General features: G+C 37.2%; 2 long non-coding RNA genes across 3 annotated transcripts in view; one reads left to right on the top strand and one right to left on the bottom strand.

The window, feature by feature from the left end:
• LOC113922728 overlaps positions 1–16,751 on the bottom strand; it is a 78,449-nt gene extending 61,698 nt beyond the window's left edge. For both annotated transcript variants that reach the window (XR_003520051.2, XR_003520050.2), the window contains exons 1-2: positions 16,606–16,751; positions 16,323–16,410 (exon numbers count right to left, since the gene is read on the bottom strand). This is a non-coding gene — a long non-coding RNA (uncharacterized LOC113922728). The remainder of the gene's footprint in view (positions 1–16,322; positions 16,411–16,605) is intronic.
• Positions 16,752–16,759: 8 nt separating this feature from the next.
• The window catches only part of LOC113922729, a 136,964-nt gene continuing 127,175 nt past the window's right edge, over positions 16,760–26,548 (top strand). The window contains exon 1 of the long non-coding RNA XR_003520052.2: positions 16,760–16,997. This is a non-coding gene — a long non-coding RNA (uncharacterized LOC113922729). The remainder of the gene's footprint in view (positions 16,998–26,548) is intronic.

The raw sequence follows: 26,548 nt of genomic DNA, 5'->3' as shown, positions 1-26,548 counted from the left end.
AGGCAGTCGCTTAACTAACTGAGCCACCCATGTACCCCTTTAATTCCCAGTTTATAAACCATTTCTGATTATTTAAGTATCTAAATTCTGTGGAATCATAACTATCCTTTGTTGTTTTTTCAGACTCTCATTTTATGTCTGCACTTTTAAAAATAAACATAAATTTTACTGATTTTTATTATGTAGGGGTCTAGAAACCTAAATTGAGAATGTTATATCATCCAGAGTTAATTTTGAAATATACATTGATATAAGCACTTTGGAAACAACCTGATACACTTTATGTAGTTAAACATCTGAAAGAGTTCCTTCCTTCCTTGTTTTTTTTTTTTTTGTGAGAAGCCAAATGGTGTTATGGATAGTGGGTGATCCTTTTTACGCCCCTTTGAGTTATTGCCTAAATGAAGAAATCTCCACTTCTACCATCTTCCTCCCCATTGCCCTTAGAATCCTGATCATTATCAGTCTTATGATGGACAGACCTGAAGATGGCCACCATGTACATGTTCCTGTATAATTCCCTCTCCTTCAGTGTGGGCAGGTCCTATAACTTGCTTCTAACCAAAAGAATATGGCAAAGGTGATTTTATGTTACATTGTATAAGACTCCATCATCCTAGCTGACTTGCTTTAAAATCTTGCCCTTCTTGCTGTCTTTGAAGAAGGGAGCTGCTATGAGTCTTAAAACTGCAAGGAAATAAATTTTTATAACAAGGTTAATGAACTTGAAAACAAACTTTCTCCGGTCAAGCTTCTAGATGAGAACCTGGACCTTGTTGGTAGCTTGATTGCAGTCTTGCAGAGGACCCAGCTAAACCAAGACTACTGATCCACAGAAACTGCATGTTGCTTTGAGTCACTAAGTTTGTGATACTTAGTTATTATGCAGTACAGAAAATAAACACAGTCTGATAGTACATTTTCCTTCAGAGAAAGACAGCCTTTTGATGCCTCACTTTTGACTTTGTTGCTCGTTTCAGCTGCCAATTTTTTTTTCTCTCAAAAAAGTTAGGGGTTGGTAGCATTTAAGACAGAGAATTTGAGAGGTGTTCTTTTATTTACTGTATACCTCAAAGTGCATTAAAGTTTTTGTTTCATCAAGGACCTAGTTGTCTAGTAGAAGGAATGTCTTTTGGAGTGTTTAGTCTGCCTTAATTACATCCAAAGGTTACTTTCTATGTATCAGAAACTGTGCTGATTTATATAAGTTGTCCCCAGTTAGTCACAAAAATAGACCTCATTAACATTACTCATGATATCACTATGAAGAAAATTATTAAGATATTATTCACAGTAGCATATGTTTTACAAGTCAAATAGTATGAAAAGATATAGTGATGAATAGCAGGACTCTCTGTCACTCCTCCTTGTTCTCTACATTCCACACTCCAAAGGAAAACTCTTTAATCCTTTTTACCATTTATATTTGCTATTTAATGATATATTTTTATTGTCTTTAAAAATTTTACACATTATATTCTGACTTCCTTTGATGCAGAAGGTTGCTTTCTCTTAAAATCAGAAATAAAGCAAAGATGCCCCTTCTTATTACTTCTATTCAGCATTGTACTGGGATGCGATAACACAAGGAAATAAAAAGTATATAGATTGGGGAGGCAGAAATAAAACTGCATTTGTTTGATGATGATGTGATTATATATGTAGAAAATCCCAGATCTGACCAAAAAAAATCCCTGGAACTATTAAGATATTATAGCAAGATTGTAGGATATAAGGTTAACATTTCCTGTATAACCACAATGAACAATTAGAACCTGAAACACAAAACCATTTGCATTAATGCTCAGAAATGAAATATTTAGGCATAAATCTAAAAAAAATTATACAAGATCTATATGAGGAACACTAAAAACTCTGATTAAAAAAGATCAAAGACGATCAAAATACATGGAGAGATATTCCATGTTCCTGGATAAGATGACTCAATATTTTAAGATGTCATTTTCAACTTGATCTATACATTCAGTGCAATCCCAATCAAAATGACAGCATGTTATTTTGAGTGTATCAACAAACTGATTATAACATTTTTTGAAAAGGCAAAAGACCTGGGATAATCCATACAATACTAAAAAAGAACAAAATTGGAGGAATGATACCACCAAATTTGAAGACTTACTATAAAGCTACAGTAATCAAGATGACATTGTATTGGAGAAGAAATGGACCAATATATCAACAGAAAAGAATAGAGAATAGAGAGCCTAGAAATAGACTCACACAAATTGAGTCAATTGGTCTTTGACAAAGGAACAAAGGCAATTCAATGACGAAGATAATCTTTTCCAGCAAATGGTGCTAGAAATACTGGATATCCACATAAAAAAAAAATCTAGACATAGACGTTATATCTTTCCCCCAAATTAAATCAAAATAGATCATAGACCTAAATGGAAAACACAAACTATGAAATGCCAGAATATAACTGAAGAAAATCTAGGTGACCTTGGGTTTGTAGATAAAATACTATAAAGTAAATTTCATGAGAGAAAAATGGTTAGGTTGGACTTTATTAAAAATTAAAAACCTGTGTCCCATAAAAGACACTGTTAAGAAAATTAAGATACAAGCAACAGGCTGAGAGAAAATATTTGTAAAACACGTATCTGATAAAGGACTTGCATCTAAAATACACAAAGATCTCATAAAACTCAACAATAAGGAAACAATTCAACTTAAGAATAGGGAAAAGATCATAGGAGTCACCTCACCAACAAAGATACACAGATAGCAACTAAGCATATGAAAAGATGCTCAACATCAAATATCATCAGGGAGTTGAAAATAAAAATGGCAATTAGGTATATTACTCATTTTTAAAGTGGTTAAAATCCAAAATATGGCAACAGCAAATGCTGGTTAAGGACACAGAATAACAAGAGGTCTCATTCATTGTTGGTGAAAATGCAAACGGTCCAGCCACTTTGGAAGACAGTTCTGCAGTTTCTTCCAAAGCGGAAAATAATCTTACCATAGGATACCGCGATATTTCACGTACATATTTCTCTAAATGAGTGAAAAGCTTATGGCTACATAAGAATCTGCACATAAATTTTATAACAGCTTTGTTCATACTTTTCCAAACCTGGAAGCAACCAAGATGTCATTCAATTTAGATAAGTGGAGGAAGCAACTGTGGTACAAGCATTCAATGAAAGATTCTTCAGCAATAAAAAGAAATGAGCTCTTAAACCCTGAAAAGGCACAGAGGAACTTCAAATGCATATTGCTAAGTAAAAGAAGTTGTTCTGAAAAGACTACCCATAGTATTCCAACTCTGACTTTCTGAAAAGAAAAGACAAATTATAGAGATGGCGTAAAGAGAAGTGGTTGCCAGAGGTTTGGAGAATGGAGAGATCAATAAGTGAAATGCAGGGGAATTTTAGGGTAGGGAAACTATTCTGTATGATATTGTAATGGTAGATACAGGGCAGGATGCATTTTAGTTTCTTCCTTCACCAATGGAGCTGTATAACATGGAATATAAGCCTTCATCTAAATTATAGTTTACAGTGATAAATTTTACCTAATAGTGATAAATCAATATTGGTCCATTAATTATAATGAATGTACTATACTAAAGCAAGATATGAACAACGGGGGAGACTGTATGTGAGCGGGAGGGGTCACTTGAGAATGTTTACTGTAAAGTTCCATTTTTCTGTCAATATAAAACTTCTAACAAATAAAGTCTATTAATTAAAAAACACTTACATTATATTCTGACTCCCTACTAGGAATAAGGTTGTTTTCATTTTCTAACACTACCTTTCCTCTTTTCTCCATGTATTTCTTCTTAATTTTTGTTGAATTGCTGCTCATTGTAGAGATGATTATAATGATGTAAATATCGTTAACGACTGAGCCATGTAGATTATGATTGCACTTTGCTTCCTGTGCATCTATTCATTTTTTTTCCTTGTAGTTTTAATTGCTCACTGACAAGAACTGAAAAATACCTCTTATTGTAATCAAACACCTCAGTTTATCAGTTCATATTTTTCTTGAATCCAAACTTCTTGGAGCCCTCTGTCCTTTTGTTCCAATCTGGATTTCTTTCTTTTTAGGCATTTTGCTCAGTTGTTTTTTCCATGAACTTCTCTTTATTATCCACAGAGTACTCTTTCCCCACTCCTTTCTTGGGCCCACTATCTTCTGAATCCCAAATCTTTCTCTTTGTGGGTTTGTATTGTGCCAACTTAGACAAACTGGAATTGCATTTCCCAGAATGCCCCTCCTGATAATGGTTCCAGGTTAGTACCCCTGCCAATCATTTTGATTAAGGTTTGGAAGATGGAAGCGAAGCAACCTTCCTTATTCTTGGAAGGTTGGTGTAAGACACCAGTTGCGCTGAGTTAGAGAAGCCATCTAATATCTAATTGTCCCTTAAAGGGTGCCTGGGCGGCTCAGTCAGTTAAGTCTCTGCCTTTGACTCAGGTCTTGAACCTGGGGTCCTGGGGGCCCTGGGGGTCTTGGGATTGAGCCCCGCGTTGGGCTCCCTGCTCAGCGGCGAGTCTGCTTCTCCCTCTGCTCCCCGCTCCCTGCTCCTGTGCACACTCTCTCTCTCAAATAATTAAATATTTTAAAAAAATTTTAAGAATGAGAGAGAGAGAGAGAGCATGAGAAAGGGGAGGGTCAGAGGGAGAAGCAGACTCCCTGCTGAGCAGGGAGTCCGACGCGGGACTTCATCCTGGGACTCCAGGATCGTGACCTGAGCATAAGGCAGTCATTTAACCAACTGAGCCGCCCAGGTGCCCAATAATTAAAAAAGTTTTTTTAAAAGATTTTTACCGTTTCCATTTATTTTTAGCACTTTTCAGAGGTACAGAGTTACCTTGTGCCCTTAATTTGTTTTTCCAGCCTCTCTGTGGTTCTGTGGCACAAATCAACTTTCTTCTCAGTGGTGTCTTCTGTTTGAGTTTCATGAAGGCACAGCTTTTGCCTTTTTTATTCCCTGCTCTATTGCTCCTCTCTAGAACAGGGCCCGGCACACAGTAGGTGCTCAGTACATATTTGGTAAATGATAAATGCAAGTACTTAGTTGCAGCTGTTGTCACTCTGCTAAGTCAGTTCCTAGTCTCCTCTCTTACATTTTTATTACCAACTTTCTTTTGCTATTTTCTCCATTCCCATTCTTTCTGATTATATGGGAAGTAGCCCACCTTTTAAAAGTATTTATCTCTATTTACTTATACTCTTAAATTCGTGGCATTTAGGACAGAGTAGAATCAATGTGTTTCATCTTACTAGGCTTACGTGAATGTCTAGCATTATTTTTTCAACTATTCTAATATTTAAAAAGATGTTTTTGATGTTTTTGAATTCTCCCAGTAAAATTGTGAGGTCTAGAGATGGGAACAGTTGGATTTCGTTGTGAGAATCTTGTGGCTCCACCTTCTATGCCCACCCATTATGCTATTATGTTTAAAATTATTTTTTAAATTCAATAGCAGCAGCTGTCTGACCCTTTACAATTTTTCCATGAGGTAAGTACACTAGACTTCAGGAACTCTGGGGTTTTCTCTTTTCCCTGAACTTTAAATAAATTATGACACATTTGTTTTACAGCAGAATTAGGTGCCAGGAAAGATAAGAAAATCTATCTTCCATTTCTCGGATAAAGGCTGATCATCCGAGCAGTATTTATGTAATGACTCACTCGTTATTGATCAAGGGTCTAGAAAGTCTGGGGGATTTTGCATTTTGAGAATTTGGGAGTAATTTATGATAAACAATAATAGGAAGAGAGTTATTCTGCATGTTTGTTGCTCAATGCAGCTGTCAAACCCAGACGCCAAGAAGTGTAAATGTGAAGAATTTTGTCATAACACCTAGTGTTTCCGGAAGTAAAATAACTCAGTTACACAGTGTTGTGTAGCTTAATGGTCCTTTGGCTTATTTTCTCTTAGCTCCTTACTGAAGGGTAAGTTCTGTTATAAATTATACATGTGAAAATTATAAAATCTTACATATTCAAGACTATGCTCTGTATATGTTATTAACACTGAAAATAGACACCTTTCATCTTCTCAGATTCATTTTTCAGTTTGTTAAGCATTTCACCAGTGCTATAAGGCTGCTACCCACCTGTCAAAAATATAGTTTCATAAATTGACATCTTTGGATGAGCTCCCTCTGATGACAGAGGATTGCCAAGTTTCTAGCATCGCCTCCCTCCTCCACAAACAGTAATGGTATTATTGTTCTAAGGAGAGATTAACATTGTGTTACTGCAGTGTGAAACCTAAGTATTCTGTTGAATTCAATAACATGTTAAGCAAAGAAGTAACCTGGTGTGGTAGAAGGCACCTGCCTGCAGAGGCCCACCCAGGGATGCAAATAAAAATACTTAACAATTAGATGGCATAAATCATACGATCAGAAAGGAAATGGCTAAAATGCTGATGTCCCATTGCTGTACCAGCTATTACCTGTTCCTAGCAGGCAAGAAAGCCTACCGGGTCCTAACAGAAGGGCCAGGGGCATAGAGGGGACTCAGGACAGCAGCTATTTACCAACCATTACAGAACATTTCGATATTTTAACAACTAGTATTGATGTACTGGTGCCTCTGGCTGCATATCAGCCCAAGTCTGGAATTTCTCTCATGGCCAGCTTCTTTCAGTGTGATCCTGGGACAGTTCCTTAACCTCTCTGGGCTTAGTTTCTTCACCTGTTCTAACGGGCTACATGGACAGGGCTGTAGCTCCCCTGTGTCATTTTGTAACTCCTGTCCAGATTTTCCAGGTGTATGTTGGATGGACTAAGACTCTCTAAACTTTTGTGCTCTGGGAAGGAAGATAAACCACGGAACTGGACCAGAAAGGGAATTGCAACTCTGCCACAGGCAGGATGCTGCTTGTGAAATTAAGAAGCCACTTCTACACTTGTCAGCTCTAGAGCCTAACTGCCATTGTTGAGGTCAGGGAGCCTCCTCTGCCAAATCTGGTAGCCACTGGTAATGTTCCTAGGCTATGCTACCTCTGCTTTGATCTGCATGTGAAAAACGGATGCCTTACTTTTTCCCCCTAAATAACCCAGTTCTGAATTCAATTCAAATCTTACACCAGTACATCTGAATCTAAGAAGCTAAATCCCACTTGGAGTGCTGGCTACAAGGGAATGAGGAAATTTTTTAGCTTTCTAGTTTCTGCAGTACAAGAAGGCAAATGAAAGGCATAAGTGAATTTTGAAAAATCCAGTCCACAGTGTCTGTCATACAAACTCAGGTCTTCTGGGTCCCAGAGGCAAAGCTCATATCTAATATATCATCTTAAATGCCACTTCTCCCTTAAGGATCCACAGATGGATTGTAAGGTATCTGAATTCAATTTGCAAAATAATGTTGACCAAAGTTTTCACAACTACTTGCAAAACACTACTACATTGTTCATGTTGACAATTTACTGATTATGAATTACTATGACAGATGGAAAATATGAAAAGCAAAGGATTAAAAGAAAAGTTGTCCCAAAAGTTGTCCCAAGCTAGGATTTTTTTTAAAGATTTTTATTTATTTGAGAGACAGAGAGAGAGAATGGTAGAGAGAGCATGAGAGGGAAGAAGGTCAGAGGGAGAAGCAGACTCCCTGCTGAGCAGGGAGCCTGATGCAGGACTCGATCCCGGGACTCCAGGATCATGACCTGAGCCGAAGGCAGTAGCTTAACCAACTGAGACACCCAGGCACCCGCAAGCTAGGATTTATACCTAGGTCTTTGAAGCCAGATGATTTATTGTTTGGATTATACCCTATCAAAATACCTAAATTTATTTTACGAAAGCCTCGATTTATCTATCATTTTAATAATTGGGTGATATAGTACTAACTTTGGTTAGTGAGTAGACTTGCTTGCAAGTAATCTTGTCTGTGATAGTTTTGAAATAAATTAGTGGGCTGTGTATCCTTGTAAAGACAATGAGCTATATGGACAGGCTTAAATGAACATGAAATTTTTTTATATATATTAACCATTGAACTCACCTCCCTATGTATGAAAGGGTAAAATTGTGCTCCAGAAAGGAAGCTCAAATCATTTTTTTATTCATTTACTCTGGATTATATTGACTATGCTAAAATTAAAACTCTCTTACTATAGACATAAATTGCCAAGATTTCCTATTAAGTGCATTTCATTCTTTATTGACATAATATAAGATATAATCAATGGGAGCCATATGTCAGCTGAACAGTAGGATCTTGGCAATATTCATAGCAGTTACTAATATATTCAGTTTATAGAATTTGGTTGAATTTATGATATAAAACTGTCATTTTCTAATTTTAAACATATGTACTATCTAATAATCCTACTGCTTTTAAAATAGAGCATCAGAAAATCCAGGTTGGTTAGGAAAGACTACAGAAAAGGGAACTAGAAAACATGATCTGTTATCTAGAAATATTATTACTAAGAATCAAAGACTGATTTGGGGTCATTTGTAGATAGTCATATCCTGGAATTGCTGATATACTTTTAAAGGAAGTAGAACTGAACTAGAAAATTTCTCAAGAATTATAAGAGGAATGTTAAGTATTCACATTTTTCAAATCCAGGATATCCCTCAGAGGTAACAGTGGTTACCACAGGGGTTATGGAGTTGGAGTAGGGATCTGGGATTCAAAGAAGAGTTGTGAGTAATCTGGATAAGTTTTTATAGGGTGTGCGTGTATACAAAACAATAACAACAAAATTATTGGGAAAAAAGGAAAAATAATTCTTAAGATCTCTCACTTGTCCTCTCTTCTTTGTCTATCTTTCTTAGTGTTTTACATTATTTTTTATTTTTTCTATCATTCCTGCCAAGGCACAGATGATTTAAAACAACTGCAATACTGCCCCACCTTTCTCAAATTTTTTTACAACTGGTCCAACATATATCATTTTCAGAGACTTTAAGCAAATGGCTTCATTTGCAAGAGGGAGGTAAATTATAAACCAATTTAGAAGTTATATACAATTTAGGAAATCATGTAAGAAATATGAAAAGGATTGATAGGCATGAAATTATGGAAATGAAGAGAAAATAACTGTCCTTTTAGTTCTCCCCATCACTGGGGGAATTTGAATCATGAGGCTGAGAGCTCAAATAGGAGGTTAGCTTAGCTCTCCATGAATTAAGTCCCTCTGTGTGCTGCTAGGCTATAAATTAATGGAATAAATCTAGAAATGAAACGATAGTTGATTCCCAGGCAATTAGAACAAAAAGGAAAAGCTTATCTTAGACAAATTGAAAAAGCTTTCTTTCCTTGTCAACAGCATTCTCAGCAAAAAACTTTTTTTTTTTTTTAATTAGAGTGGGCTGATAATGGTAACAATGGAAGGCATTTTTTTCAGTAAACCTGATTGGCTGTTAGTTTATTTTTATACCTTTGTCTTCCTGTTTTGATGTCAGTGAAAACCCAGTTTTCTCCAGATTGTTGATAATCGTTTCTTAATATGTGTTTGTACATGCCATGTTCTCACACTGGTCTTTCGTGAGGAATATACGTGCAGTGTTTTTTTTTTTTTATCCTGATTTCCATCAAAATGTCAAATTCCTTCAGTAAACTTGCAACAGAGTTTTTATCAAGACTCAGAACAGTACAGAGAATTTTTTTTTAAAGAGTAGGACTTAAAAGCTAAGATCACAGGAAAGCAGATTAGCAAAGTATTGTCATGCTTTGTAAGAAGTTGAAAAGGGCTTCAAGGAAAAATCATGATGTAAATAACCTTTTTTTTTACCCCTTCTCTGAGCCAGGCCCATTTGAACCATTGACCCCAGCACATACATTGTCTACCTTTGTGTTTTCTGCACAATGTTAGTTTTCCTGTTTCTATAAAATGCACAGAAAAACCCAACTACTTAATTTCTCTAACTATGCTTGCTTTGAACCTAACTGATAAATTAATTGATAGGATTGCTGAATCCTGTGTTTTTCATTTTTTATGTAGATAACAGGCCAAACTAGAAAGGCATGGAGTACAGTTGATGAGAACCTGAGTTAAGGGTCAGAGTGTTTATATTGTCCCATGTACTCATATTACAAAGCAGTAAATGTTAGAACCATGCAGGACTCCTACTAATAATGAGACATAAGTGGAAATCCAATCATGTTTTCTGAGTCTCAAAATTTTTTCCCTTAAAATAGAGGGTTTTGAATTGCAAAAAGCAAGTGACTTTCAACATGTGGCCAGCTTTTCACATGATACTTGAAACATTCACTTTGATTTTTATTCTTTTTTTTTATTGTTATTTCTTTACATGACCAAGAGCCTATAAAAAGCCCCCAAGTTTGCTATGTTTGTGCAGTTGGGTCAAAGGCATTGTAATTGCATGCAGGAGAAACAGCAGTAGGAAAGAATTAATTCAAAACATATAACTATAAGAAATAAGGCATATTTCTTATCATATCTCAGCTAAGGTATTTGAAGACTTAAGCTACACAGATGAGCCAATTCTCATCTTGGTGTGTCTTATAAGGAAAGTCTAAATCTTCACCATCACCTCATTCCTGGATCTGATTTTATACCCCACTTCCAAAACTTTCTAAATATAATTCAAATCACAGAACAGGGTGTGTGTGTGTGTGTGTGTGTGTGTGTGTGTGTGTGTGTGTGTGTGTGTGTGTGTGTGTGTGTGTGCAACTATATAAATATAAATATATATTTTTATGTATTGTATATAAATTTTTTGAAGTCACACACTGCTGAATACTCTCCAAGAAAACAGAAAATTAAACTGTTTGATGAATCATTGTTTTCACACATAAGATTCTTCTATAAGCAGAGATATAGTATGCCAAATTTCCAAACTGAAGAACACCTGACCCTATATCTTTGTATATTTCAAGGTTATGAGTTAAATCCAATGTTGGATCTTGTTCCCTAATGAAATTATCTCTTCATAACTCAAAAATGAACATTTTGGAAACCAATTTTTGGATAGTCCTTTTCCTTGTAAAACAGAAAATCTATGAGATAGATGATATATGAGGGAATCTACTAATGCTTAATACGTGAGTCTTGTGTTAAATGGTTTGACGGTTTCCAAATTACGTTATTTGTGGCTGCAATATCCGTCTGTTCTCTCTAAAAAGTCAGTTATTTGCCTGAGTTGCCTCAACTGAGTCAAATATGATGATGTGATGATACGATGGTGGGGTTCACAGTAGTGAGACAGAATAGTGAGGACCCAGAACCGGCTGTCAGGCTGGGGGCAGAGAGGCCCACTTGCAGTAGAAAATGGTATTTGATGGGTTTAAATGTCTTGATAGGAAAAACTATCTGAAAATAGAGCAAGAGTATAGGTAGAGTGTTAAGAGCAGGAGAAAGAAACTAGAACCTCCATATGTCTGAGGAGAAGCTGATTAGCAATTAGAAGTCCCCTTGCCCCTCCTAGAACAGGGGACCAGGCAGACTCCTCAGAGACTGATGCATTCAGGGGAAAGGCAGGGATAGGGTTAACTCATGAACCCTGAGGCAGAGAATGTGATCTTGGGAAGAAAGTAGAAATCCCCTAATATAACTGGAATCCAGAATTGGGGATGAGATCCAATTAGTTGGGGCCAAAAACTTGCTGTTAGTTGCTTATGTGGTGAACCTTAATTTGAGTCCCCCTGCCTTGCACTGCCTTTGATAGAAACTAATGTAGGTCTAAACCTACAAGAGTGGAAAGGTTCTAGCTGAGAGGAAAGAAGAAAATCAGAGGATGGGAATTAAGTAGAACCCAACAATACAAAGGAATACCAGCACATACCCATTTAACTTACAGAAATAAGTCGCTTTGCTTATCTAAAAGATTGCTTATGGCAAATTTTTTTTTCATTTTTGTTTGTTTGTTCGTTTTCACTGACCCAGTGAAAGAAAGGTTGCAAAAGAGAGATAAAATGCTACTGAAGGCCTTTACAAAACACAATTTCGACTATATGTAATTTGTGTTTTACATGCTCTTCTAGAACATAAATTCCATGTGCTATGTGACTTCATTTACTAATAGACTAAAAGGAGAGCCAGGGAAAGAGTTTCTTTGGTTTCTGGGGGATGCTGCTTCAGGAAAACTAGAGAAACAAAGAACTCTTAGTAGATGTTCTTGGAATCAAGAAATAACTATTTGTCTTTTCAGCACATACTTACTGAAGCCCAAATATGTGCCACAGGCACTGGGAACACAAAGAAAAATGACGTAAGCTGCCTGTCTTGAGAAAAGAGTGGTGGAATGAAAAGCTGTGTAACTAGATAATTGCAACACAAAACCATAAAGGCTGCAATAGAGGTGTTAACAAAATACAGAGGGAGTTACTTATAGGAGGTAATGGCTTTTTCTGTCTGTGGTCCAGAAGGCAGCAGGCTACTCATGCTTTGAGTTCATTGAAATAAGGAAGAGACAGGCATCCTTGACAATAAAAGCACCTTGTATATGCATAGCAAATTAGAGTTTTCAAGGCATTTTCAAACTACTGTCTTATGTGCTATACAGAGTCCAGTAAGCCAGGTATAGTCCTTTGCAGATGATTAAACTTGCCCTAAGCAGAGAAGTGCCTTACCTAAGCCGCCCAAGAAGGTAAATGGGTGGGTTTGGTACACTGCGCATGATTGCCTTCATAATCAAATGAGTTAAGTTCAAGATATTCTGACTCTCAATAATTTAGCAAAGTAGCATCAATAGACAGAGACTCTCTTTTTGACCAAACTTTAGACAAGCTGCTCTGAACGTCTCTGTATCCCCCTAAACTAAACAGGTCCCTCTGAACCCTCTTTTTGGCTAGGCTTCATCCAGTTGTAGCAAAATACCTGCTTAAATCAGGTTAGTGAGAATTCTTCTACCCTTGATATCTGATCAAATTCCTTATCCTGTACCTTTGATATCTGATAATCCCGGCTTCCCTTCAGTAAGAATTCTGTTAAGTCAGGTTAGCAAGACTCCCCCCTGCCCTTGATTTCTCTTAGTAATTTTCCATACACTAACCCCTTCATTCTGCTTGTTGGCTATAAATCCCCAGCTGTCTTTGCTATATTTGGAGTTAAGCCTGATTTCTCTCCTCTGTTGCAATAATTTTCTAGTTCTTGACAATTATGCTTAGTGAAATTTTCATGAGATGTTAAACAGCTAACCATCACCTTAAGTTACCTTTTTCACCATATTCTACAATAGAGGTAACATATTTGACTTTTAGTAAACCTAGATAAGATAAAAATATAATAATTAATGCTGATAACTCTAAAGATATGCCTGTTTTAATTAAACCAACAAACTTAAACTAATCTTTATTTACTGAAGATTACCCTACCTAGATCACATGAACTTGAGATGCATTTGGGTTAACTTTCTATATTTCTCAGAGTATGCTTGGTTTGCAAAAACACTTGTTTGTCTTTAAAGCCAATTAAATAGAGCTCTTTACAAATTAATTTTGGCAATGCCATCCAGCCGCGGGAAAAAAAATCACACATTTGTAATATACATGCATAGACATACATACACATACAGACAGATGCCAAGACAGATCTTACAGCTTCTGTATTAAAATTTTAGCCTCTTACTAATATTTGTGGAAGAGACATTTAAAATTTTTCATAGGCCTAGTTTTCAAAATAGCCTTTCCTTTTCCCCCCTTCTGATAAGAATTACCTTAATTTCTGGAGAAGACCAGTTACCTCTGAAAAGGAAGAATGTATGTAAAGGCAGCTCCAACAAGAAAGACTTGTTCCTTAGGTCCTGATATTTTACAATACCTGCAAGCTTTCTGAGATGAACAGGAGGGGTTTCAGGATTAGTGAAAAAGATAGGTGGCTTTGAATTATTTCTAGAGCCATGTTTCTGTTCCTGTAAAAACTAGATTTGTAAGACAAGTACCATTGTTTTTAATTCCTCAAAGAATTGAGTTGCAACCTGAATGATCTTAAGAGGCTGCCCCACCTGTCCAACTATATTATCCTCAATTTGCTTGTTTATATCAGGGAGGTCTTCAATAAAATGACAATAAAAAGATTCCTATGTTCTAGATTTAGAAGTGTGTATTTTTGGAATGTCTTAGTAAATCCTTCCACAAAGCCTTCAAAATCTTTTTCTCCATTCTAGGTATATAGTTTTATTTAGTTTTGGGAAGAAGGCCTAAAAACAAGTTCCTATCAGGCTGTAAATATCAGTTTCCAATGTGGCCAATTTCTGACCATAGAGTTACTTAAAAAAAAAATCTTTTTCTAATTATCTGGGAAATGCAAATTAAAACCACAATAAGATATCACCATACACTTGTTAGAGTGGCTATTATCAAAAACAACAGAAATAGCAAGTGTTAGTGAGTATGGGGAGAAAAAGGAATCCTGTGCCCTGTTGGCAGGAATGTAAATTGGTATAACCAATATGGAAAACAGTATGGAGATTCCTCAGAAAATTAAATATATGATCCAGCAATTCCATTTCTGGGTATCTATATGAAGAAAATGGAAACACTAACTCAGAAAGATATCTGCAATCCCATGTTCATTACAGCATTATTTATAATAGCCAAGATATGGAAAAAACCTGTGAACACTGATGGATAAATGGATAAAGATGATGTGGTGTGTGTGTGTGTAATGGAATTTTATTCAGCCATAAAAAAGAATGAAATCTTGCCATTTGTGATAGCAGGGATAAATTTTTTTTTAAAGATTTTATTTATTTATTTGACAGAGAGAGAGAGAGAGAGCACAGGTAGGCAGAGTGGCAGGCAGAGGGGGAGGGAGAAGCAGACTCCCCGCTGAGCAGGGAGCCTGATGTGGGGCTCGATCCCAGGACCCTGGGATCATGACCTGAGCTGAAGGCAGACGCTTAACGACTGAGCCACCCAGGTGCCCCAGCAGGGATAAATTTTTAGGGCATTCTGTGAAGTGAAGTAAGTCAGAGAAAGACAAATACCATATGATTTCACTAATATGTGGAATCTAAAAAAAAAATTAGCTCACAGATACAGAGAACATACATTGGTGGCTGCTAGGAGTATGGGTTGGCGGGGAGGTTGGGTGAAATGGGTGAAGGGGGTCAAAAGGCACAAACTTCCAGTTATAAAATAAGTCAGGTGTATGTAATGTTCAGCACGGTGACTATAGTTAAAAATACTATATTGTGTAAAAGTTCTCATCACAAGAAAAAAATTATAACTATGTGTGGAGATAGATGCTATCTAGACTTACTGTGGTGATATTTCCCAATGTATACAAATACCGAATCAGCATGGTGTGCACCTGAAGATAATGTAATGGTACGTCAATTATATGTCAATTAAAACAAAAAAGATGTCAGAACTAATATCTCTCCATCACTAAGTGCTTACCATGGAAGAGTTTATTGCATTTAAACCTCACAATAATCATGCAAGGTTGAGATTATTCCCCATTTTGCAGGTGATAAAACTGGTTCTCAAAGAGTAACTTGCTCTCACTCACTTAGCTGGAAATTGAATCCCTGACTTATCCCAAAGTTTATGATCTTTCCTACACTAAGAAGTGGGATTTGGTCCTTTGTAAAGTCAGATATATATGATGATAAATGATTATAGGCTTTAATTGGTATAGATATTAAAATTGGGGGGTGGGAGTGGTCCGAAATCAGGTATTGAGAATACTGATGAATTTTTGCTTCTATCTTAGCTCTAACCAGCCACCTCACCATGGGAATAAGTCCAAAGACAATGACTTGGACTTTGGCCTGTCTCTCCAACTACCAGCCAAGGGTGGGTCATATTAAGGAGTTAAAGTAAATTGATCAATATGTTTTCTCTTAAAAAAAATTCTTTGGCTTATCTTGTCAGGTTTCAGCAGAAACAAACAGTAAATATTCCTGACAGTATTCAAGAACCCTATGGAAGCAAAGAAGGTGCAAAAGACACTACTCTCCTAAGATCCAGAGCCACTTCCAAAGATAACCAAAAAAAAGATATAGAGTATTCCCCCAAAGCGGCTACCGCCATTAAGGCCCTGGCTGCAAATGGAGTGCAACCCGTATTTCTGTCTAGCAGTATTTTGGGGTCCTTAATATGACGCTTGAGCTGCCTGCACACACATGAACCTGGACATCCCAGTCAGGCAGAAAACCAAGTCAAGTTCTCAGGACACAAAATGAGACAACAAGAAGGCAATGGCTGTCCCTGGGAGAGAAAGGATCGACAACCAGTGGGTACCGGAAAGCAAATTCACAAGTCACAATTCAAATATTGAATTTTCACAGTTTTTTTGTCTGCCACTCTGAAAGGAAGGGGCAACGTGAAACTCTACCTTCCTCTCTGGACCAGTTACCACAGATAGAGATCTGGGAGAGCTGACTTTGATAACAATTCTTACCTTTTGCTGGCTTCTGCCATTTCCCAGGATTCTGTGGGCTCTGGAGTGAGTCTTGTGTTTCAGCGGGTCTCATCCTGGTCACCAGAAACTGTAGAGGAAGAAAAAGAATTTTCCCTCGAACCTTTACAGTGAGTACTTGGCTGAGATCCCTTTTTCTCTAGGGCACCTCGTAAAAGGTTGGGTTTATCTAGGTTAAAAGTTCTCCACTGTGGCCACTGTAATTCAATATTATTTTTGCTAAGGTTAACCTGCTTGTTCAGTCTTATTACAAAATTTTATTCACCTGACGCCTCACTTAGGCCCCAGTCCAGCTTAACTCCTACGGGGTCTGACCTGGAGCGGCTCTGGTTTCTAAGTAGGACCCAGTCTGACCCCGGAACTGGTCTGGTTTCCAAGTCGGACCCAGTTCCGGCCCTGGACCGAGTCTGGTTTCCAAGTCGACGCAGTCTGACTGTGCCAGCTTCCGCACCCAGTCCAGAGAAAGAAACCCTCAGATCTAAGTCTAGAAGCTCCTAATGCAAAAGCTGTGGAGGATTCGAGAGGGATTTCCCCACAACGTCCCCAGGCGGCGGGAAAGCAGCAGGCTGCAGGGGCTCGACAGGTACCCACGTTTGCTTCCTCCGGCGCGTCTCCGGGCGTCTGGGTTCCATCTTCTTGCACCAGAACGGTTAAAAGGTAAACCGAGGAACGTTAAAAATGTTAAGAGTCTGGGGCACCTGGGTGGCACAGTCGGTTAAACTCAGACTCTTGGTTTCAGCTTAGGTGGTGATCTCGGGGTCACGGGATTGAGCCCCATGGCTCCAGCTCAGTGTGGAGTCGGTTTAAGATTCTCCGTCTCCCTCTGCCCCTCCCCCGCTCTCTCTCTCCCTCTCTCTCATTCTCTAAAGATAAATAAATAAATCTTCAAAATAGGAGATTTCTTATTTGAGTAAAAATTGATTTGAATCGGGCAGCGTCCAGTCTAGCAGATAGAAAGGAGTTTTGAGGAGTTGTGAAAATGAAAGACTTTTGGAGGCAGAAGGAAACAGGAAGACAAACTAGGCCAAAATTTCGAGTTGGTTATTACAAATTTACTTACTTTAGGGAATGTGTGGGGCTTTTCGGGCAGATTACCTCACTAGTACTCATTAGGTGATTTTATTTATTTATTTGACAGAGAGAGTGAGAGAGGGAACACAAGCAGGGGGTGGGGGAGAGAGGGAGAAGCAGGCTTCCTGCAGAGCAGGGAGCCCGATGCAGGGATCGATGGGGATCATGACCTGAGCCCAAGGCAGACACTTAACGACTGAGCCACCCAGGCGACCCTGATTAGGTGATTCTCGATTGACTGGTTTAAGGTTCCATTTCTGGGAGAACAGAAAGTAAAATTAAGTCTCGGTTTGGTGATGTGGGACTTAGCATTGGGCCTCTTGTCTTACTGTTTTATCTAAAATTGAAATTCTTATACGCTGAGACGAGGATAAAAGAGTGAGAGTAAGTATTTTTTCCCCAAGAAAACATATTAGTAGGTTTTAAGCTTCTTGAAAGTAAAAATGTCTTCTTTTTAAACTGTACACCCACTAAATATGGTACATTTATATCAATGTTTGATAAATATTTAGCAAATACATGTGTCTATATTTGACAGATAATTTATATTTGTCTTATTACTAATAATTTTCTTTTCATAAGCAGTATCTGTCTTGAGTGGATAGTCTTAGTTAATGATTTAATATTGGTTTTAGTAAATCCCTAATTATAGTCTTAAAATTATTCATGACTAATCCATATAGTTCAATTTGTCGCACAAATGAAGGCAACATCCACCAACTGGAGGGAATGGCTAGAATAGACACTAAAGGAGGAAGTAGCCAATCCTTTTCCATCTGCGCTGCATGTTTCAAACCTGGATGGGAGCATCACATAGTACCTCGGATGGAATAAAAACACTTTTCCCTCTGCAGCTTTTTTCTTAGCTGTGGTTATTTACTGATGGTAAACATGTAAGACCTGAGTTCATTGCAAAAATTGAAAAGAAAAAAAACAATTCACAATTTCCAAAACGACTCTTTAATCTTATACGTACTTAATAATAGCTGAAAAGATTTATTTCTCTCTCTGGGTTTAGACCTGTTGTAATTTCTGTGGGGAATTACATAAAAAAAAGTAGATCTAGTACCTGCTGTGGAGGAGTTTATAATCTGAAAGTAGAAAGAGAGTTAACAGAAATGAAAGATACTTGGAGGCAAAACCACTTTATATTTTACTATTTTTAGAGGCTGCAGGGAGAGCAGAAATTTTCATTGTATCTTGCAGTCATAACTTTTGGAGAAAAAAAAAATCAATGCCTTTTTATATGTTGCCTGCTTGGTAAATTCTATGATATGAGCAGTAAATAATGAATTTACGAAGTGAATCACAAAGAACTCACAAGTTTAGAGTAGATTTTTGGTTGAGATTTCCAAAAGGAAAAGAGACAGACGCAAATATTACATTGGTATATTTTTTGAGAACCAGGAAATGTACAAGTATTGTTCCTTTGGCAACCTTTGTGTAGCATGGACAGCAGTTTCTCCTGTTTTCATATTGCAATCAAGGACTGGATTGTTTTGTTCATGTGATTATTTTGCATTTCTTCTCTTTTTTTTCCTCTCCCTTGTGCTTATTTTACATCAAGGTCTAAAATCTGGTTGTTGTTCTTAATTTGTTAGAAGTGCAAATTCTTGAAAGCAAAGTAAGAACTGAAGCAAAGTGAAAAGGAAGTTATAAATACTTAAATTCTAGAAAGTTAAATGTGTGTTTTCAAAATCAGATTTTCAGAGGGAGCCCAAAGAGGAATTTCTGAATAATAACAAGAACGTTATCCAAATCCTATTATCTAAAAAGGTAGTTTAAAGTATAGGCAGCCTAACTATCGGCACATAAACTGAACTGCAAGTAAGCAGAGTCATGTCTGGTTATAAGATTAAAAAATGCAGTCACTGTGCTTTTGTTATCAGTAATGTTACACGATTAGTCTAATTGATGTTTCTTCCAAATGGACTAAAAGTGAAAGATTACCCACTAACCTCTTTTTGGCTTTACTTGCCTCCCTTTGAACCTTTACCTGGGTTCCGGTTGTGACCCTTCTAGTACCTTTGGATCCCATGATTCTTTAATCATCCATAATTTACAGTTTAGTTAAACCCTATCACTTTTGTTTTGCTTTGCTTTTTTCCCTTTTAACAACCCTTTTGATCTTGTTCTGCTAAGCACTGCTGGAGAAATTCAGGAGAGCTTGCCAGTTGAGTTCTGTGCGGTTAAGCCCTCCATGCTGTTATGCTACCCTTTATTCACCATTAACTAACTTCCTAAAGCATTTCTTCAGCAGTTACTCTAGTCCTTTTTAAATTTCCTCTAGCCTCCAACCACACTATTGTCTTCTTCAGGCTAAGTGAAGACTTTTCTTCTCACTTGGGTGACAAGACAGACCTTGAGGAGTTACTTTCCAATCCTACCCTCTTCATCTAAAAATTCCCTGTGAACTTTTGGCAGATGGTTCCAGCAAGGTGGGGAAGCGTACTCTGAGTAGGACGGGTAATTCTGGGGGGAGGGTTAATAAAGAGACTCTACAAATGTGGGGCTGTGTAGTTCCTTAGGGCTAGGAGCCTTTAGGCCCAGATGGACAAATGGATAGAGCAGTTACTGAGTTTTGAAAAGAGAGGGTCCTATAGATTTGGCCACCTTGAGTGGAGCAGTGACCTTCACTCAAGGGATGCAGCCAGCTCAATGTGACTCTTGAGAGCGCCAGAGCCTGACTTCTCTCTCCTCCCTTCCTCTGATCTTTTGCCTGTACCTCTCCATTGTCTGCTGTCAGCACAGACAGCGGGATGGAATTTGGATGGACAAATGGAAAGTATCTAGCAGAGACCTCAACAGATGTTTTTGCTGTGTCTATAATACATAAAAAAAAGTCATTTTAGATTTTATAAAAGATAAAGAATTGGTCCTGCTCACAACTTCTGCAAAAGCTCAGAGCTTAGAAGTGAAGATGTATATACCTGTAAGTATATAAGCCATGTGTATAAGGCATGTAAACAAACATGTATAAAAATAAAACTCAAGAGAAAGGTAAGTGTTAAATGGTAGCTACATATAAAATGCTGTGGCAATTGAGGCAGGTGAGAGATTGCTACTAGATAGGAAAAATAGCAATATTTTCTTGTGAGTGGGACCTATATATGTGAGGAGAATTTACATATATGGAGATAGAGATATCAGGGAAGGCTTTGTAGTTAAAGAGAGCATTATGGGTTAAAGCAGTGAAATATGAAAACATGAATACAGAAATATATAATAGGCAAGAAAGTTGTGATGTTGGGCAGGCTGCAGAGGTAGTTGTGGGTATGGTTGAGCACTCATGCGAATTAATGCTATCTTTCTTGTGCTTACTATATGACACCATCACGCTAAGGGTTAACATTCGTTAATACTTTCCACGCAACAGATGCATGAAGCAGATGCTAATATCCCCATTTTACAGGAGAGGAAACTGACTTATAGGGCGAAGTTGAATAATTTCACCAAAGTGACAAAAACAAAAAGTGGCTTTTTGTCAAGATTCGTTGATATAACAACATATGTTTAAGGTAAACCCAGCAGCTGACACATAGCAGATGTACAGTGTATACTAGTGAGCGTTGGCCACATGAACCATCTTGACTTTGACAGCAGTGTTGGATGAAGTCTAAGGAGAGCAGTGCAAGAGGGGGATAATGGGCATTAATTGGGTTAGTGATGGCAGGAATAGGTAAAGCTGGGTGGGTTTGGGAAATATTTGCCATCAGGTTCATATAACATGGCAACTGGTAAGAAGCTGGGGAACTAGAAAACGAGTGGGAGATAAGAAAGTTTCTCAATAAACTATTTTTTGCTTCCTTCTGTTCACTTTCTCTAGAGGCAACTTCCTGATCTCCCTAGTCATCCACATGGGGCCTTTCCTCTCATAGTTCTTTCTTGTTCCCACCTGGAACAAGATAATTGTTACCACCTGGTAAACAAGATCATTACAAACTGATTTTTTTTTATAATTACATTAGCTGGCATATCTCTTTGAGTCTCAATTCAAGCTCTCATTATTAGAATTTACTTAGAATATTGTAATAATCTCCTAAGTGTTTTCTTTACCTCTTATTTCTCTTCTGAAGATGTTTCAACTCAACTTTTTTCAGATTTAAAAAATTTTTATAATCATAAAAATAGGTCAGTAACATATACACAATGAAGTATTATGTTACAATTAAAAAAAGATGAAATAGAGGGTGCCTGGGTGGCTCAGTCAGTTAAGCATCTGACTCTTGGTTTCGGCTCAGGTCGTGATCTAAGAGTTGTGAGATGAAGCCCCATGCCCAGCTCTGCGCTGAGGGTGGCGCCTGCTTAAGATTGTCTCTCCTCTCTCTCCCTCTTCCTCTGCCCCTCCTCTCTATCTCCCTTTTTAAAAAAAAAGAAAAAAGAAAAAAGAAAGATGAGATAGATCTCTGTACTTTCATGAAAAGATGTCTTCAAAAAACAGAATTGTAAAATTATATGCATAATGGCAACCTATTTTTACATTGAAATAATTTATAGTGTTTGTTCTATATGTGTATGTATGTATAAAAGTTGGAAGATTATATGCTGACTTACTGCTTTCGAGTGGTATTAGGGAAGAGGTTTTTACATACTTTTTGGGTTTTTAAAAATCTTTTACAACAAACTTTGTATTATTTCTGTAATTAAAGTTTAAAAGATGCATGAAACACAAACCCCTCAGTTTGGAATTTAAAGCCCTTCAGATTCTGAGCCTGACTTATTTTAACTATCTATTCTAACCTCTCCCAATGCCTCAGATGTCTTATTCCCTAATTAGCAAATACGTGGACTGTGGGCTGCCATTCCAGCCTTCTTCACTCATAGCAATTTTGGTTAATTGCTTGTGGCAGTTTTTCCTACTGAGCCTGGATATAGTTATATAATCTTTTATAACTTCATACATGTACTACAAATTGGTTATAGGAGATGGAAATTTTTCTAACTCAGACATATAATCTGATCAAATTGAATTTTTCAGTGTTTCCTGACCGCATTCTGTTCTTAACTCAAGGCCTTTGCTTCTGTGATGGCTTCTAACTGGTAGACATTATTCTGCTCTCTCTACTGGACTCGACACTGACGTCTGCTCTCTTATGAGGCCTTTCTGTTTTCCATGTTGGACATAAGGTCTTCATCTTATCTTCTTTGCAGACATTTTTTGATAATTTTATTAGTACATTCACATTTTTGCTTTATTATAGACCTTGTGGTATACATTTCAAGAATTAATCACACTTGTTGATCTATCTCTTATGGTACCTTGATTACAATGAGTGATGAGTCAACAGTTGTTGAACTAAATGTATTTGGCTTTGTGTGTAGAAATTCTAAGAAAAAGGTTAATATCTAGATCCTTAAATCAAACATGCCTGTAATCAATATTTAAAACAAGACAATGTAACCTAGGTTTGGTAATCAGTATCTGGATGTATTAAATTGCTATGTTGAGCTCTTTCATATTTCTTTCTGGAGAAGTGGGAAACTACCCATAAAGATTCTTTAGAAATTTGTTTTAGAACTTCCCATAGTTACCTTTTGCTGAAGAAAGGACATATTTGTTATTAAAAAGAGCAGTGGATTTTAGCAAACTTTTAGCCTTTTAAGAAATATCACAGTTCCAAAAAAAAAAAAATCACAGCTCCATACAAACCACTTAAAAATTTTTTTTAACACAGAAGGAACTGACATGGTCTAGGGAAAGGATGAAGAGGAATATATTTTTATTTCTGAAAATTCACATAGGATTGTAATTACATTTTGGTGACACTGAGATGGTGAATGTGTGAATACTATAAATCAAGGATTATACTCAAATTATGTGCATTAAAATAACATGGACAAACTTTTTATGAAGAATTTCATAGTCTCACATGTCACCTCCTCTGGAAGGTGGAAACATTTTCCTGTTTCCTCTGGCCAAAACTGTTCTTTGGTATGCCTGTGGTAGTTTGTTCAGTCGTGTATATAGAAATTATTGTCCTGTTCTTTACAATTTCAATTATTTGCTTATGGATCAGTTTCTCAGATTATAAATACCTTGAGCAAATAATGAGTGCTCTGGTAATGGTACTTAATCCAAAGATTGATTTGAAGAAGACAGAGCTGAGGACATGGTTTGCTTAGAGAGGTAAGAATAAGAACACATTGATGTAACTGAGTGGAATAGGTGATTTTATATGGAGGGAAAAAACTATCAGTCACTAGAATTTCCCTGGTGTGTCGGGTAAACTCTAAGGTGTTTTTCAACACATTTTCTAATTTTATTACACATATACAAAAGGGTATGCAACTAGAGATGGGAAGAATTTTTGTCCTTTGTTGTAATCAGTCAGTCCTGAAGATAAATTTTTAATATTGTAGGTTTTATATAAATAGAATAATACTGAATAATTCTATGTGACTTGCTTTTTCTGCCAACATTCATGTTGTTTCATATATTTTTAATTAGTTCATTTCACTGGCATTGTCATTTTTAATGCTTTCATCCAAATTGTTTTTTTTAAACTTTATATTATAATTTAATGAACCAGAATTCATAGTTTATCACTCATTTTTTGAGGCTTGCCTTTTTTTTTGGTATATTTTTAAAGATATCTTTCCATTCCTTGATGTCAGTAAGATATTCTTTTATTTATCTCCTAAAATTGTATAGTTTTGCAATTCACAGTGAAATCTTTATTCATTAGGAGCTGATTTTTTAAAAGATTTTTATTTATTTGTCAGAGGAGAGGGGAGGAGCAGGGGGGAGCAGCAGGCAGAGCAGGCAGAGGGAGAAGCAGGCTCCCTGCTGAGCAAGGGCCATGGGGGGCTCCATCCCAGGACGTTGGGATCATGACCTGAACCGAAGGCAGACGCTTAACCGACTGAGCCACCCAGGCCTCCCCAGGAGTTGATTTTTGTAGATGATGTGATAGCACCATTTTGCTACCAGATAGTATTTGTATTTTCTGTCATTCTCCAGGGATCTTCATAGTATTGAGTCCTTAATCCACAAGCATGACTTATTTCAATATTTACTTAGGTAGTTTCATATTTCCAACAAAATTTTATATATTTTCCGTATAAAAATTTTATACATTCCTAGGTACTTTCTTTGTTGTGCTATTGCAAATATCTTTTTAACCTTTGATAAATACTTGTTGATAGTGTATAAAATTGCATTTAATTTCTATAGAACACTTGCTGAACTTTCCATTCTTATCATTTAACTGTACATTTATTTCCTTTTTTATATAGATAATACCAACTTTGAATATAGCTTTATTTCCTTATTTTTAATTATTTCACATTTAATTTACTTTTGATGCCTTATTGTGCTGATTAGGACACACATAGATCAGTGGAACAAATAGAGAACCCAGAAATAGATCCTCAACTCTTTGGTCAACTAATCTTCGATGAAGCAGGAAAAAATATCCAATGGGAAAAAGACAGTCTCTTCAACAAATGGTGTCAGGAAAATGGGACGGCAACATGTAGAAGAATGAAACTGGACCATTTTCTTACACCACACACAAAAATATACTCGAAACGGATGAAAAACCTAGATATGAGACAGGAATCCATCAAAATCCTAGAGGAGAACATAGGCAGCAAGCTCTTTGACCTTGACTGCAGCAACATTCTTGTTAGACATGTCTCCAAACACAAGGGAAACAAAGGCAAAAATGAACTACCGGGACTTCATCAAGATAGAAAGCTTTTGCACAGCAAAGGAAAAGTCGACAAAACCAAAACTGACAGAATGGGAGAAGATATTTGCTAATGTCTTATCAGATAAAGGGCTAGTATCCAAAATCTGTAAAGAATTTATCAAACTCAACATCCAAAAACAAATAATCCAGTCAAGAAATGGGCAGAAGACATGAACAGACATTTCTCCAAAGAAGACATATAAACGGCCAACAAGACATATGAAAAATTGCTCAACATCACTCAGCATCAAAACCACAATCAAAATCACAATGAGATACCACCTCACACCAGTCAGAATGGCTAAAATTGACAAGACAGGAAACAACAGATGTTGGTGAGGATGTGGAGAAAGGGGAACCCTCTTACACTGTTGGTGGGAATGCAAGCTGGTACAGCCACTCTGGAAAACAGTATGGAGGTTCCTCACAAAGTTAAAAATAGAGCTACCCTATGACCCATCAATTGCACTACTAGGTATTTACCCCAAAGATACAAATGTAGTGATCCAAAGGGGCACCTGCACCCCAGTGTTTATAGCAGCAATGTTCACAATAGCCAAACTTTGGAAAAAGCCGAGGTGTCCATCGACGGATGAATGGCTAAAGAAGATGTGGTGTGTGTGTGTAGGTATACATACACAATGGAATATTACTCAGCCATCAGAAAGGATGAAATCTTACCATTTACATCAACGTGGATGGAATTGGACGGTATTATGCTGAGCGAAATGTCAATCAGAGAAAGACAATTATCATATCTTTTGCTCACATGAGGGATATAAGAAACAGCCCAGAGGGTCATAGGAAAAGGAAGGGGAAAATAGAGTGGGAAGAGTCAGAGAGGGAGATAAACCAGGAGAGACTCTTAACTATAGGAAACAAACTGGGGGTTGCCGAAGGGGAGTTGGGTGGGGGGATGGGGTAACGGGTGTGGACATTAAGGAGGGCAGGTGATGTGGGGCACCTGGGTGGTTCAGTTGGTTAAGTGACTGCCTTCAGCTCAGGTCATGATCCCAGGGTTCTGGGATCAAGCCTGCGTCTGGCTCCCTGCTCAGTAAGAAGCCTGCTTGTCCCTCTCCCTCTGCCCCCCCCTACTTTGTGCTTTTTCTCTCTCTCTCTCAAATAAAAAAATCTTTTAAAAAAGTAGGGCACATGATGTGATGAACACTGAGTGTTATACGTAACTGATGAATTACTGAACTCTACCTCTGTAACAAATGATGTACTGTATGTTGGCTAATTCAATTTAAATTAAAAAAAAAAGGACTTCTAGTACAATGTTCAATAGAAGTGACGATGGGGAGAAATCTTTTCTTGAAATAATCATAAAAATGCATTCAACTGTTGTTTTCAAGGATGGGGCAAGGAGTGTCATTAATCAGGATAAACAGTTTCTGTTTCTATTTCTAATTTTCTAAGTCTTTTATCTCTTAACTATGAAGG

Source organism: Zalophus californianus, chromosome 9 (genome assembly GCF_009762305.2).
Source record: "Zalophus californianus isolate mZalCal1 chromosome 9, mZalCal1.pri.v2, whole genome shotgun sequence".
Classification (NCBI taxonomy): domain Eukaryota; kingdom Metazoa; phylum Chordata; class Mammalia; order Carnivora; family Otariidae; genus Zalophus; species Zalophus californianus.
The sequence above is the reverse complement of the archived record's forward strand: the minus strand, read 5'-3'. Positions and strand labels throughout refer to the sequence as shown.